Source organism: Pinus tabuliformis, chromosome 2_2 (assembly GCF_031772625.1).
Source record: "Pinus tabuliformis cultivar Carrire ecotype Pingquan chromosome 2_2, CPIR1, whole genome shotgun sequence".
Classification (NCBI taxonomy): Eukaryota; Viridiplantae; Streptophyta; class Pinopsida; order Pinales; family Pinaceae; genus Pinus; species Pinus tabuliformis.
Genome location: NC_142300.1, coordinates 497136020 through 497150525, shown reverse-complemented (window position 1 = coordinate 497150525; position 14506 = coordinate 497136020).

The following is a 14506-nucleotide window of genomic DNA, read 5'->3' as shown; positions in this document are numbered from 1 at the left end:
GGCACAGATCAGAGCTTAGACATGCAAAAGCTAAAGAGCGAAATACAAGCTCTAGAAGCACAAATGATGCAGCTAAATGAAACTAAGGAGCAGCTGGCCAAGGTGAATGAAAGGCATGACAAAACAAAGAGAGAAGTAGGAGAGAAGGCCAGGGAAATCAAAGCTCTTAAAGACAAAATCAAGGAGCTTGAGAAAGAGCTAAAACTAGATAAAATCATAGCCGAAATCAGAGCAATGATATGGTCCAATATTGGTAAATCCATCAATAACCAATGGCCATACATTGAGACAATCCATGAGCAACTGGAGCTCATTCCAAAGGCGCAGAGGGAAATCAGAACATCAAGGGCCTTATTGGGGAACATGCCTGAAATTGCAACAAAAATGATCAATGTGCTCAATCATAAGACAAGTTCTCAGTTGACCATCATGGGAATCACAAACAGAACTGATACTATCCAAATGATCAAGAGGGTTCTTACTCTTAGAAGTCTGGTGCAAACGTTAGACAGAAGAACCCAAGATATGCAAACTAAGGTAAACAGGTTCATTGAGAGGTTTCGGGTATTGGAAAGTAAAGGACTCCCCAGCTTGTTGAACAACGGAGGGAGATTATTCACCCATGAAGAATATGCCAAGAGAGTGAATGTTTTTGCCTCATCACAGGTAAATGAGAAGGCCAGCGCCTCAGAAGACACAGGGCCTATCACAGGACAGATTTTCTATGGTAAGATAGAAAATCTACTTTTTATAATGAATGAAATGAATCATCTGTTTGATGTAGCTCCCAACTTTTTCAAGTATACAGAAGCTGAAGAGACAATGCAGGCCATCCTCAGGCATCAGCTCCCTACACAGGAATGGTGGACAGATGCCATCCAAAGAATTTTGTAAACATTAGGCCATGCATCAATTCCTGTTTCTTCTATAAATTTAGATGGAAAGAACAGTCAGCAAAATCAGCAGGCATCATAAATTCAAAGCTGAGCCAACTCAGTAGATGAAGCAGCCAACAAAGCAAGAAAGACAAACGCAGCTGGCAAAGCCAAGAAACTCATTGCGCAGGCAAAAGTAAATGCGTACCTACAGGATCGATACATAGTAATGTAACCGACTCAGTGACTCCTTAAAGTCAAAACAATCATCTGACAGACATAAAGGGCATTTACTCTGCATTTAACGTTGTAATAACTTCCGGCCTACTTTCTGAACACTACTAAAGATATTTTTTCTCTCTCAGATGACTCAATACCTGAGATATTTTGTATACAGAGTACTATATAGACCCCTCCGCATAATAGAGCAGGGGTTGTTGTTATTTTCCTTTCGGAAGTCTCATTTGCTGTAAGACCCTCAGAGAAGTAATACAAAGGGAGAATGGAATTTCCAAAAGCTTGGTGTATTTGATGCGTCGTGATGAATGGTGAACGTTGCAGGATTCCAGAGTGTTTCATAAAACAATAAGTTTTTCTTAAATCTCTGTATTTCATGTTTTTCGAGTCTTTTGTTCTCTTTTGTTGTTTAAATGTTTTACACTTAATAGCAAAGTAGAAGAATGGTTCCAGGATTTAATCTATGATTACCCTGAACTCAAACTGAGCTATTATCCATGTTTTCTTCAGATACAGTAACAGAAGTGTAATTCTTAATTGCTGCACTTCAAAACTATATCTTTCATAGTGATAGACATTTCCAGGGTTTCGAGTTTGCCCCTGAGACATCTATCCATTTCTCGTAACTAGTAGGGTGGGAATACTGTAACACTGAGTGAAAATTCTTAAATGCTTTCACTGCTTGTTTAGCCTGTTCATGTTATTAATCAAAAGTTTGTTCTATAAAGCACCCAAATGGCCCTGTAAGTTTCACCAGTTCATCTCAAAGCTTCTAGACACCTACAGCCATAGACTCCATTGCCCAATGATACTTGACTCTCTAAATAATACATCACAAAGATCTGAAAGAAATTCTTCAACCAAAACATAAACAAAACCTGTGCTTAATACCTAGCCTAAACAGTATCATTACAGATACAAATCATAAAGAGAGAGCCCTCTCTGATCACAGTTTGGCTAGAAACAGTGATCAAAAGATTGGTTAGTGGTTACCCCGGCCGTATTCCCTTGGGAGTCATAGGGAACAACCTGGGTGCTAACAGATAGAGAATAAAAATCTGACCAAATAGTGTAAACTTGGCAGATAATTAGATAGGTAGAGTAAATAAAGGAGCTCAACTGTTTAAACTGAGCCCTTGGATGCTATAAGGTTAGATGTAGGTAGCTTTCTATTGTAAAGAAAAGAAAAATATTGATAAGGGTTTGCTAGCTTAAATGCACCCTAATAAAGTGAAGAAAAAATGGTAGGTAAAGTAGATGGGTAAGTAGGAGAATTGTTGCAGAAGTATGATGATTGATTACACAAAAAGTATATTTATCATTTTTTCCATCATAAGTTCCATAGATGAATGGACAATCAAGCATGCAATTGGATTTCAAAGTCAACTAATTAACTTTCCCCATTCATTTCACCTTTTACTTAACTAATTTCCCATAATAAAGATCAAAGTACTTAAAAAAATTAAGTCAAAGAGGCTCAAAGCATTTCTTTGACTTTTGGAGGGACTGGACCCTCAACTCAATGATTTATAGATGTCAAGTACTACATTCTCCTCATAAAAATTCATTCCCCCTTCAGTTCATTCATTTTCCTAAATAATGTTCCTTTCCTAAGGTTAAAACACTTTTGCCTAGGAAAAGCATTCCCCCCCCCACATAAAAGCACTTTCATATCAAAAACCCACCAAAACGCATTACCCTAAGTATTAATGTTAATATGTGAAAAGCATTTAATTCACAAAAAAGCATTTGCTTAATTTGTTTTTCCTTTTTCCACTCATTTGTTTATTAAATACTAACTTTATTTATTAAATCTCGAAAAAAAACCCATTTTCCCGTATATATATAGCTCGTATGTGTTAATTAACCCTATACCCTAGTTTAAATATAAACTATAATATACGGTCAACCCGACAAAAACCCACTAACTGATCGATTTGTGATTATGTTAGGCGAAACCCCGATTAAAGCCCTCTGCTAATTACCCCGATGGCCTAATCCTACCTTAATCCGCCATTAACCCCGATACCGTCATAACTTAAGTGCCCGACGAGCCCCCCATTGCCTCTGTGCAGTTTCCCCACCCGATCACCGTGCGATCTTCTCCCTCCTCATCTGACGGCCCTTATTCATATCGGGCCAACCCGACATCCGTCCTTTACCAGCCCGATAAAGTGGTTTCTTCCCCAACCCCCGATGCTACGTGTCAGTCGATGAATGGAATTGGGCGGCCCCTCCCAAATATCATCGAGCACCCAAAAGTGGTGCGATATAAACCATCTACCGCCCTCCCACTACATGACAAAGTAACTAGTGTTCACCCTGTACCTTCCAAAACTAACTTTTCGCGCATAAAAGCCAAAAATCCCCAAATCATTTGTTTTCTTTGAATTTTCAACTGTAAACCTCTGAACGCATGCATGCCACCTGCGAACGTCGAAGCCGTCAACCCACATCCAATTGTACTCCAAAGACGTCACAGACCACCCAGTCAGCTTTCCAGCCTGCACAAAGCCCCTTCAACCATTTGCAGTCACCAGCCGCCCTGTTCAGAACCATTTCACCGTAGTTCTAGGTACTTAAAAATTGTATTCACCCACTACCCTGTCAAATTCAAAGAAACCTGTTACTGAGTTTTCTTAGTTAAGCTAAAAGTTAATTAAAGAAGCTCAAGAACTCAAACCTACTCCATGTTGAACACCATTGCCCTAAAACTATAAATTACCCCACATACTCAAAACCACAAGAACTGAGAATGGCTGCCCTAATTGCCATGGATGTGAGACCTACCACTTCTTCCCATCAATACCTGGACTACCTTCCCCTAGTCAATAAAGACTTTCAGATAAAGGACACCTCTGTACAAGAATCCCCGCTCAAAGTATACTACCAAAGTAGAGATAAGTACTTGAACCATGCAGATGAAATTGGTCTTTGGGATTCCAATTTACCTAAATACCAATTTTCTCAAGTCCACATCTTCCCAGAAATTGTGCATTACTGCCATGCCAATTATATTCCAAGTCAGAGAGTAGTCATGTCTCCTAACCATACTATACTCTTCACTATCACTGCAGAATCTATAAATGAGATGCTACAACTCTAGTCTGGCCAAAACTTGACTCCTCTTTCAATTGGAGCCTTATTAGACCAGTTCCCCAAAATTGCAACTACAAAATTGGCAGAGATGTTCCTAACTTTCATAAGAGAAGAGAAACACATTCCAAAGGACCCTCCTCCATATGTTTCTACCATATTCTCCTCATGGGGGAGAAATATTGTGGCTATGATATCCAGTGTCCTAAGTTATACCACCAGTGAATACATTGATGAGATTATCCTGTCTTTCATGTCTATCTATGACTTTTCCCAGTTTATAGCTGATAAGATGCATGACCAGTTCCTCAGATTGAATAATGAGAGGGTTTTCAAGTATTCCTCTGTCTTGTATCACCTTTTTCTATATTACCAGTCAGATAAGTTTCCATTCACCCTGCAGAAGCTTGACACAAAGGGTCAGCCCAGATCAGTCATTTTCTGGACTCCATTGATATATAAATATTAGTCCCCATATTCATATGATAACTTTATTGACCTGTTTGTACATCCAATCATGACAATGCTAACAGGAAGCCCTCCTCCAAGAATCAGTGTAGACATTAAAAGGGTCCTCCAATTGTCAAAGCAGACCAAGGTAGGTGATTGGTACTTGTACCAAAACCATACCAAGATCAGAATTTATGGTTGCATGATGGCACCATACAAACTTCCAAGATACCTCCCAATGAGGTTATTTTCTTTAGAATACTACAAGCAGATTATCAACGCTGATGAGACAAACTTTGTCAATGCCAAGAAGAAGGCCAATTTAAAAATAAAAGACCAACTAGGCCCCTTCATTTGTAACTCTAGGGAAGCAGGCCATGAAGTAGAGGCTATATTACAAAGCATGAAATTCCAAAGGAGTTTGGTTTGCAGATATGACCCTTTGGAATTCATATCCAAGAAGAGACAAAAGGTCAAGCTAGGGCCTTTCATTCACCATCCCATACCTGAGATTGAAGCCTATGCCAACCAATTAGAATGGGTGGAATGAACATTAGTTGATCAGGATAGCACCAGGATAGATATAGAGAATGCTCTAATAGATCTGGAAAAACAACTTGATGAAGGTTCTTTCCTACAGGTGCCAAAACAATCAAGCAGGCCAGAGTAGTCTGACAGACTAGAGAAATCAGAAGAACCAGAGACTACTTCAGGTACCCATCTAGTCATGCAAACTCCTCAGAATGAGGAGAAGATCCCAAAAAGAAACAGAGAAGGTGTTATAGACATTTTTGTGCCTCGCAGCATGGAGCATGAAATGTCAATAATTACAGGGATCCTCAGTCCCTAAACATGTTGTTCTCACCCCTAGAAGAACAAGGTCAGCAAACCACAGCACTTCCCATCAGTTCTCCACCTGAAAACACTCAAAAACAGGCTATTTTTGGATCATGTCAGCTGCTCCACTGAGTAACTGCGCTGAATTTCAACTGCTCCTCCTTGTACCTGCGCTGAAAGTCAACTCCAATGAAGGCTACCTGCGCTGGGCGAGATTGGCCAAGTGGCACAGTCATTTTGCAAGGTGTCAATTGCCCAGGAAGCTTCCAAACTGACACTTGGTTCAAGGGATTCGCCCTGTGATGAGTAAGAGGTACTTGATCTCCATGTGTAAGCAAGGATCTCCAAGTGGACTCAAGAACTGAAGTTTAACTAAAGTGGGAGAGGACACTAGTCAGCTTTATGCCAGCCTCAAGCTGACTCATCCTTTCTCCAAATCTCCTATATATAGAGCTCTTCTATGAGGTCTAGGGAGGCTGGAATTTTGTGCAAAGTAAGGAAGTGTTGTTGGTTTACAGTTAGAGCTATTGGATGATTGCTTTTATAGAGGAGAAGAGGAGATTTCTTGCTGCTGGGGAGGTGCTGCTGGATTGGAGCCATTGATGGTTGTAACCTTCTCAGAACCTTTTACTTCTATCAATTAAGCTTTGAATGTTCTCCTATATACTTGTATTGCATTGATGTATTGTATTTACTTGTATATCTGATTCACTCTAATCCATGCATCAGTTATGAGTACATGTTTCTTGTAGTTTCCCTCTCTTGTTTTTGCAGGATATTTGTGTAGCTGGGCCGGCAAAGTGAGCAAGGAGCTGGGCACAAGAGACAAAGAGAGAAGACAGGATCGACAAAAGCGAAAGACACCGGTTGGTCAATCTTTTCTTCCTTCTCTGTACTTTCATAAAGGAAAATATCAAAGCTTTACTTTCAGTTGTTGCTAAGGAACTATCACCCTTAGAGTAGGGATAGGGTCATTCCGAGTCAGATACTTTTCCCCACAACAAACTGGAAACTCCGTTGGGGAGGTGCTGCTGGATTGGAGCCATTGATGGTTGTAACCTTCTCAGAACCTTTTACTTCTATCAATAAAGCTTTGAATGTTCTCCTATATACTTGTATTGCATTGATGTATTGTATTTACTTGTATATCTGATTCACTCTAATCCATGCATCAGTTATGAGTACATGTTTCTTGTAGTTTCCCTCTCTTGTTTGTGCAGGATCTTTGTGTAGCTGGGCCGGCAAGAGAACAAGGAGCTGGGAGCAAGGGACGAAGAGAGAAGACAAGATCGACAAAAGCGAAGGATATCGGTTGGTCAATCTTTTCTTCCTTCTCTGTACTTTCATAAAGGAAAATATCAAAGCTTTACTTTCAGTTGTTGCTAAGGAACTATCACCCTTAGAGTAGGGATAGGGTCATTCCGAGTCGGATACTTTTCCCCACAACAGAAGGGGCTTCCACTTTAGGAATTCCCACCTCTGATTTACAGTAAGAATCAAACGAAAGGAAAAAGCCCAACCCAACCTCTGAGAAACAGCTTACAGAAAACTCAACTCAGGTCACCAACACAAAGTTTGAAAGAAGTAGAAAAATATCAAGATATAAAGGAAAGGTACAAAGAGATCAAAGCCAGAAATGAGAGGCTTAAGGCCCAAACATATGCCCAATACCTGAAAATGACCCCTACCAATCAAACAAGGCTAATGTTAGCCTTTGATATCAAAGAGGGGAAAATTCAAATGACCTTCATCAAGCCTACCACTCAACAGCCAAAAGCAGCATCAGACTTCAAAAAGGTAGATTTTGAAATACTGGCAAGGGATATTCATCCCATTGACCAGATTGAACTACACAAGCAAACAGGGGAGATGATATACTCCACATTGACAGGAAAGGCCATAGCTGCCCACGAATTGAAAAACTCCTTAAATAATATGTCTACATAGTTCCAATTAGAAAAGGCCTCCTCACAGGCCAAGGATACAAGAATCAAGTCCTTTGGGGACTTAGTGATTAAATTGGGACATGATCCCAAGGATGTAAAAGCTACAAAGTAGCTGATTAAAAAGAAAAATGATGACATTGTTGCACTTAAGAAGTAGCTAAAGATACCCCAACTGCATCACCCACAGACAATGGAAGTCCTAGAAGCACAACAAGGACATGAAGAGCTCATGGACTTGGTCCTAAAGCTAAATGATCAACTCAAGGAGACAGAGAAAGAGTTAGACACTTTAATTCAGTCGAAGCAAAGTGACTTGGCCACAACTTCTAGAATTGCCATCCCCACAGTATCTACGGTAGTTCCTTCCACACTGGCAACATCTTTGTCACCCATAGCTCCACCTGCCACAACATTTCCAGTAACAATAGAGCCTACTATAGCAACAGGTACACCAGCAGATAAAGCAGCAGAACTTGTCAAAGCCATGGAAGATATGTCTATCCAGGCTATAGAACTGAAAATATTAAAAGAGAAGGTGGAAAGTTTGGAAACTGACTGTAAACTTGCCCAGCTCAAGCAGAAAGAAGAAACACAGAAGGCCCAGAGAATGGGTGAGAGAATCAAGGTCGTGGAAAAAGATTTGACACTACAGAAACCACTTGGACAAACCAAAGAGATGTTGTAGGACAATATCATTGACTCTGTCAATGATATTTGGCCATCAATCCAAGTAATATTTGAGCAGACATAATTGGTAAAGATAGCTACTGAAGTTATCCAGAAAGTAAAGGAAGAACTGGGGGATAAACCAAAGGATGTCAATTGACTCATCCACTTCCTAAACAGCAAGAACAAATATGATCTCCATGAGCTTAACATAGAAGATATAACTGAGGCCATTCTAGAGATTAGGAAGATTCTTTCCAAAAGGAACCTTATGCTTAACTTAGAAGAGAAGTTCCATAATATGCAGGTAGCCATTGATAGGCTCATGGCTAAATTTCAGATTTTGAGGGAGAAAGGTCTTCCCAGTCCTATGGTCATCAATGAAAAACTCATGACCCAGCTGGACTATGGTCATAGACTAAGAAAATTGGCTAAGGAACAAGCAAGTTCTTCATCCATGAAATCCTTGCCAACAGGCAAAGTGTTATATGACACATTGGAGAACTTATTTTTTATAGAGAATGACGTGAAACATCTGTTCCTCACTAAGCCAAATTCTTCAAAGTATACTGAAGCTGATGAAATCTACTGTAGAATGGTAAATGTAAAATTACCTGATGCATAATGGTGGGAAGAAATGATAGATTTACTGTAATAAATTTACATCAGAAAGTTACTGCACGGTAAAAATGAAGGCAGTTAGGTAAAACAGGGTAGCAGGGTCAAAGAGTATCAGGTGAAAGATGAAAGTAAAGAAGATTCCAGCGTATAAATGACACAAATATCAGCCAGCTAAAAGGGTTCCAATTTCAACTGCAATAGCCAGCACCACCACAATAAAAGGGACAACATGAAGCAGTTCACCATCTGTCTCTATCTTCATGCAAGAAGATATTTATATTCCTTAGATTAAGTCTCAAGTTGTTTTGAGATATTTTGTAAATATTTTTGTATATATACTTCACATTTCGAAGTATGTGGGGTGGATTCCAAGACATTTCTATAGACTTTTTCTCTCAAATCAAAAATTCTATTGTATCAATGACTAGATTGGCTTGCTGGAGCAAGGAATAAAGATTAGATATTTTACAGGATTCTTGTGTAAAGCGAAATACAAATAAGTATTATCTCATGTTCAATGTTGTTTTTCCTTATGTTTTTTCCATAGTCTTTTATGTATCTATTAAATCTAAATTTTATAACATGGAATGATATTTTAGAAATTGTTTGAATGCACTCTGTCTTGACGGTTATGCATTATTAATGTTTTCTTCACAAATCTAGGTTAAGGAATTCTTGATTGCTCCTTAGTTTAGGTGACCTCTAGTGATATATAACAAAGGATTCTCAACTACCCTTTGTTCATGATTGTCCTTTGTTCTCCATTCTAATCCAGGTCCAAGGATTCTTAAGTTCCCTTTCACCCTGGTTAGAACTACTTCACCCATTAGGCCTAAAGATTTACCTTTTGCTTTGCTAGCTTTCCCTGTAAACAATCCCTTTAATGATCTGGTCTATTATGCTATCCATTTGTTGACTCCATAGCCCAATGGCTTTAAGACCTAGCTCTATCCATTTGCCCCAAGAATTCCACATCCCAACCTTCAATTCAAAACCAAAACCCCAACGAACATTAATAATTAGCCTAAAATCTCATAAAAACAAAGCTAAATTATATAGAGAGAGCCCTCTCTGATTCATAGGTTGGCTAGAGCCTATACTTAAAAAATTGGTTTGTGGTTACCTCGGTTTGTTCCTTCTTCTGATAACTTCTAAGGAAAATTCTGAGTGATAACAATACCAAAGATTGATGTTGAAGGGGATCCCTCCTGACTCATAAGCATGACAGTCAATTCACCATATCAATATCAAACCTGTTTATTCCCAAGCATCCGATCGTTTCAAATATAATGTAATCATGACCATCGATCACTTTCTCCTCACAATACACACCATATATGCTTTCCCTTCTCTTTGGTTCGATGGTTCCCAACATGCCCAACATTTTCAATGCTTACCGTAACTCCCCACACAAAACAAAAAATGTGCAATCATGCACCTAACTCAAACTTTATGTGCCTCTATCACCAAGGATTAATCTATTTCACCATGTAATTGAGGGCTTGGAGCCAAAGGCTTAACCCAAAGGTAATAAGTCCTTTTGGCCATTCAAGTCAACATATTCACATTATAATTAAAATTCTACAAATCTCAAAATTTCTATGCATCAAGTTTTTGACACAATCATACAAGGTCCTTAATAGTCCCTTACAATCTCACATTCCTAGATGTGGTTTTAAATCAATATAAATCCCCGATCCAAATGTATCCATCCTAATATCCATATGTTCACCTTACCCGAGATCTGTTCACCTCAATCTAAATTATTCATCAACCAAATGACTTTTATTACGATTCCAAAAATCATGAGGTCCACTCCGGAAATGATTTGCCCATCCAGGGTCTAGGGATGACACGATACTCAATTCCCTCTGAGGACTCAAATATGTCTATTGGCCCATATGTAGTATGGAGGATCTAAGGATATGCCCATCCGGAAGGTTGCAGGAGTAATAACCTTTATACTAGACCAAATATAATCATGACTGGATATAATGTTACGCCTTATTGTCGAATCCATGTTGGATAAAGGTTTTGATTTGAATGATCCGAGATTCTAGGTGACATGCCCTTCCCTTTACTTATCGAGCAGTCAGATGTTACTTGATTTGGATATAACTAGCTGGCACACATCTTGAAATTCAGTCTCCTTCAATGGAATCCACCTAGATATTTTTCTTTAGATTTGGATATCCTTACTCCATTTGAATGCTATAAGGTTACATTCACTTTTTTATTGGAAATATGAGATGTGACTTACAAAGAATTTTACTACAGAACACTAGAACCATGTCAGGAAAAGCCTTAACCTTAATGGAAACTTCAATTAAAACTAATGGGAAAAATCTAACTTGTTACAATTGTTCACACATGGATATTCCAATTACTTGTTCATAATTCACTTCGATTGTGCCAAATCTGATCATTTATATGACTTTCTATCAAGACCTAGCATGCATGGACTCAAAACTTCTTATTCACAAAGAATTCCTGAATACCTCTTATTGCTTGTGAGGATTGATTGTTTCTGCTTACATTCTTCTACCATGACTTCACCAATTCAATCCTTCATGGAGTATATACACATCAGTTGAACATAGAGATCATGCATACACCTTAATGGAGGACAATCTCACACAATTTCTATTAACACCAGATATGTATAGTATGGCCTGATTTACACAATAATTGGCCCTTTCCACTCTTCCTCTCGAACCTCTCTTGGTCCCTTAGCCTCTCTTGGTTATCTCCTATTATCTCTTCTATTCCCTTCTATCTTCTAATCATTATGGATTTGTCTATACACAATAGAATTTTTTTTTCGAGATCCGCCAAAGGTGGATCTAATCTTTCATATAAGGAAAATATCAAATGTAATACTAAAACCTATAACTCCTCAACAACTCTCCTTAAATAATATATTACATGTCAATAAGGGAATAATTCCGTATTTCCTAAATAAATCTATGTTTATATTAGAAATTCAAATCCCTATATTTTAATTACATTAATTTTAGCTTAAATTAAATTAAGGGAACCCAGTCCCTTTAACAAATATGAAGACACCTCTTAGGTCTTGTTGACTTGAACGGATGATCATGCATCATAAATTTAAATAATATTTTATTTTCATATATATTAATTAAATCATGTAGGAGAAAGAAGTTAAAGAAACATTATCTTTAATACATATTAAATAACCAAATTAGAACACCTTAAAATTTTAAGGAATTCATATCCATAATAATTTACATTGAATTTATTTTTCACTACACACTCATATTTTACTATAATTTGGTGGAAACTTGGGCTTTTAAATCCTCAACTATGTAATCAAGACACCCTATAAAATGGTCATTTGTTGGGGGGCATAAAGCTTATGCATTTCTCCCTCACATGCTATAAACACAACAACCACTTCCCTAGTTCCAAACCCCACTCATGGGATTCCAATGACATCTTCTCATCCACAATTATCAAGTATCCCACTTTGATATTATTAGGTTACTCCTACTATTATCACCTTTTCTCATTAGTTGCTTGCTTTCATTAAATAAGTATAAAGGACATCCCTGTCAACATTTATTCTCTCAAATTGAATCTACACTAATGTGGAAAACTAAGTTCCTCTTCAGATTAGCCAACATAGACAGAGAGATAAAATGTTAAAAAATTCCAACTCATGCAATTTAGAGATCTCTTTAGTGATCCATCCATTCAAATTATTTTTTGTCAAGTTAAACTACTCCAAGATAGATATGTTACTAAGAGATTCAATGACCAAATCTTCCAATTGGTTACTGGATACAGATAGCAATAAAAAGTTACTTAAACTTTTCATACTAATAGATATTTCTTCTATTTTGGATAAATCAAATATCATGTTTCTACACTAATGTGGAAAACTAAGTTCCTTTTCAGATTAGCCAACATAAATTGAGAGATTAAATGCTCAAAAACTCTAGCTCATGTAATTTAGAGATCTCTTTAGTGATCAGTCCATTCAAATTATTTTTGGTCAAATTAAACTACTCCAAGATATATATGTTATTAAGAGATGCAATGACCAAATATTCCAATTGGTTACTGGATAAAGTTGGCTACCAAAAGTTACTTAAATGTTTCATACTAATAAATATTTCTTCTATTTTGGATAAATCAAATATCATGTTTCTACACTAATGTCGAAAACTAAGTTCCTTTTCAGATTAGCCAACATAGACTGAGAGATAAAATGTTCAAAAACTCTAGCTCATGCAATTTAGAGATCTCTTTAGTGATCCATCTATTCAAATTAGTTTTAGTCAAATTAAACTACTCCAAGATATATATGTTTCTAAAAGATGTAATTACCAACCCTTCCAATTGGTTATTTAATAAAGTTAGCAATCAAAATTACTTGAACTTTTCATACTAATAGATATTTCTTCTATTTTGGATAAATCAAATATCATGTTTCTACACTAATGTGGAAAACTAAATTCCTTTTCAGGTTAGCCAACATAGACTAGAGATAAAATGTTCAAAAATTCTAGCTCATACAATTTATAGATCTCTTTAGTGATCCATCCATTCGAATTATTTTTGGTTAAATTAAACTACTTCAAGATAGATATGTTGCTAAAAGATGTAATGACCAACCCTTCCAATTGGTTACTGAATAAAGTTAGCAATAAAAAATTACTTGAACTTTTCATACTAATAGATATTTCTTCTATTTTGAATAAATCAAATATCATGTTTCTACACTAATGTGAAAAACTAAATTCCTTTTCATATTAGCCAACATAGACTGAGAGATAAAAGGTTCAAAAACTCTAGCTCATGCAATTTAGAGATCTCTTTAGTGATCCATCCATTCAAATTATTTTTGGTCAAATTAAACTACTCCAAGATAGATATGTTGCTAAAACATGTAATTATCAACCCTTCTAATTAATTACTGAATAAAATTAACCATAAAAAACTACCTAAACTTTTCACACTAATAAATACTTCTTCTATTTGAATAGATCAAATATCATGTTTCTAGCCCAGCGAAGATAAAAAAAATATTATCAATCCTTTCAAGTCAATATATAGGTACTCATATATTGTATATATTATAAGCCGTGAAGATCCATTGATTAAATCCCTTGAGCTTCTTAAGATCAAATATATTCTTCCATTATTCCTTACCTTCCACAACTCACTGATTGATAACATCATCTCAATTATTTTTTAATTTTTTATATAAAAAGAGAGACATAAAAAAAAAGACCATGAAAATTAAAAAGAAATATTTAAGAAGATTATTCTTTCAAATGACATTATTATTTATTTATTTATTTTCAGGGTCAAAATATAATATTATTTATTATCTTTATCTTAATAGGTATTATGCATTTGGTTTCAGGTTAACCACCTGTTAGCCTCCTGTTGCAACAGGGTATCATCTTTCATGATTGACATTTTTACATGCCAAATATGTCATACTTTGCAAGCTGCAGTGTTTCATATTTCCAGATGAGACCAAAGAAGAAAGCCATGAAGTGTGCTGGTCCAAATGCCATTGCTGATTCCATTTTTGAGGAGTTGTCCCAGTTTTGAAGAGTTTTTATTTAAGGAAGGTCCAAACAGTCTAATCTTGGTCTCCTTAGGTTCCAATTTCATGTTGTAGAATATAGAGAATGCATCTGTCCAAACAGTTTAACCTTGGAAAATTTTGTAGATAGGTAGAGAATCAAAGGGACCCAACTGTTTAATCTGGGCCCTGGCATAAATAAGTGCAGATTTATA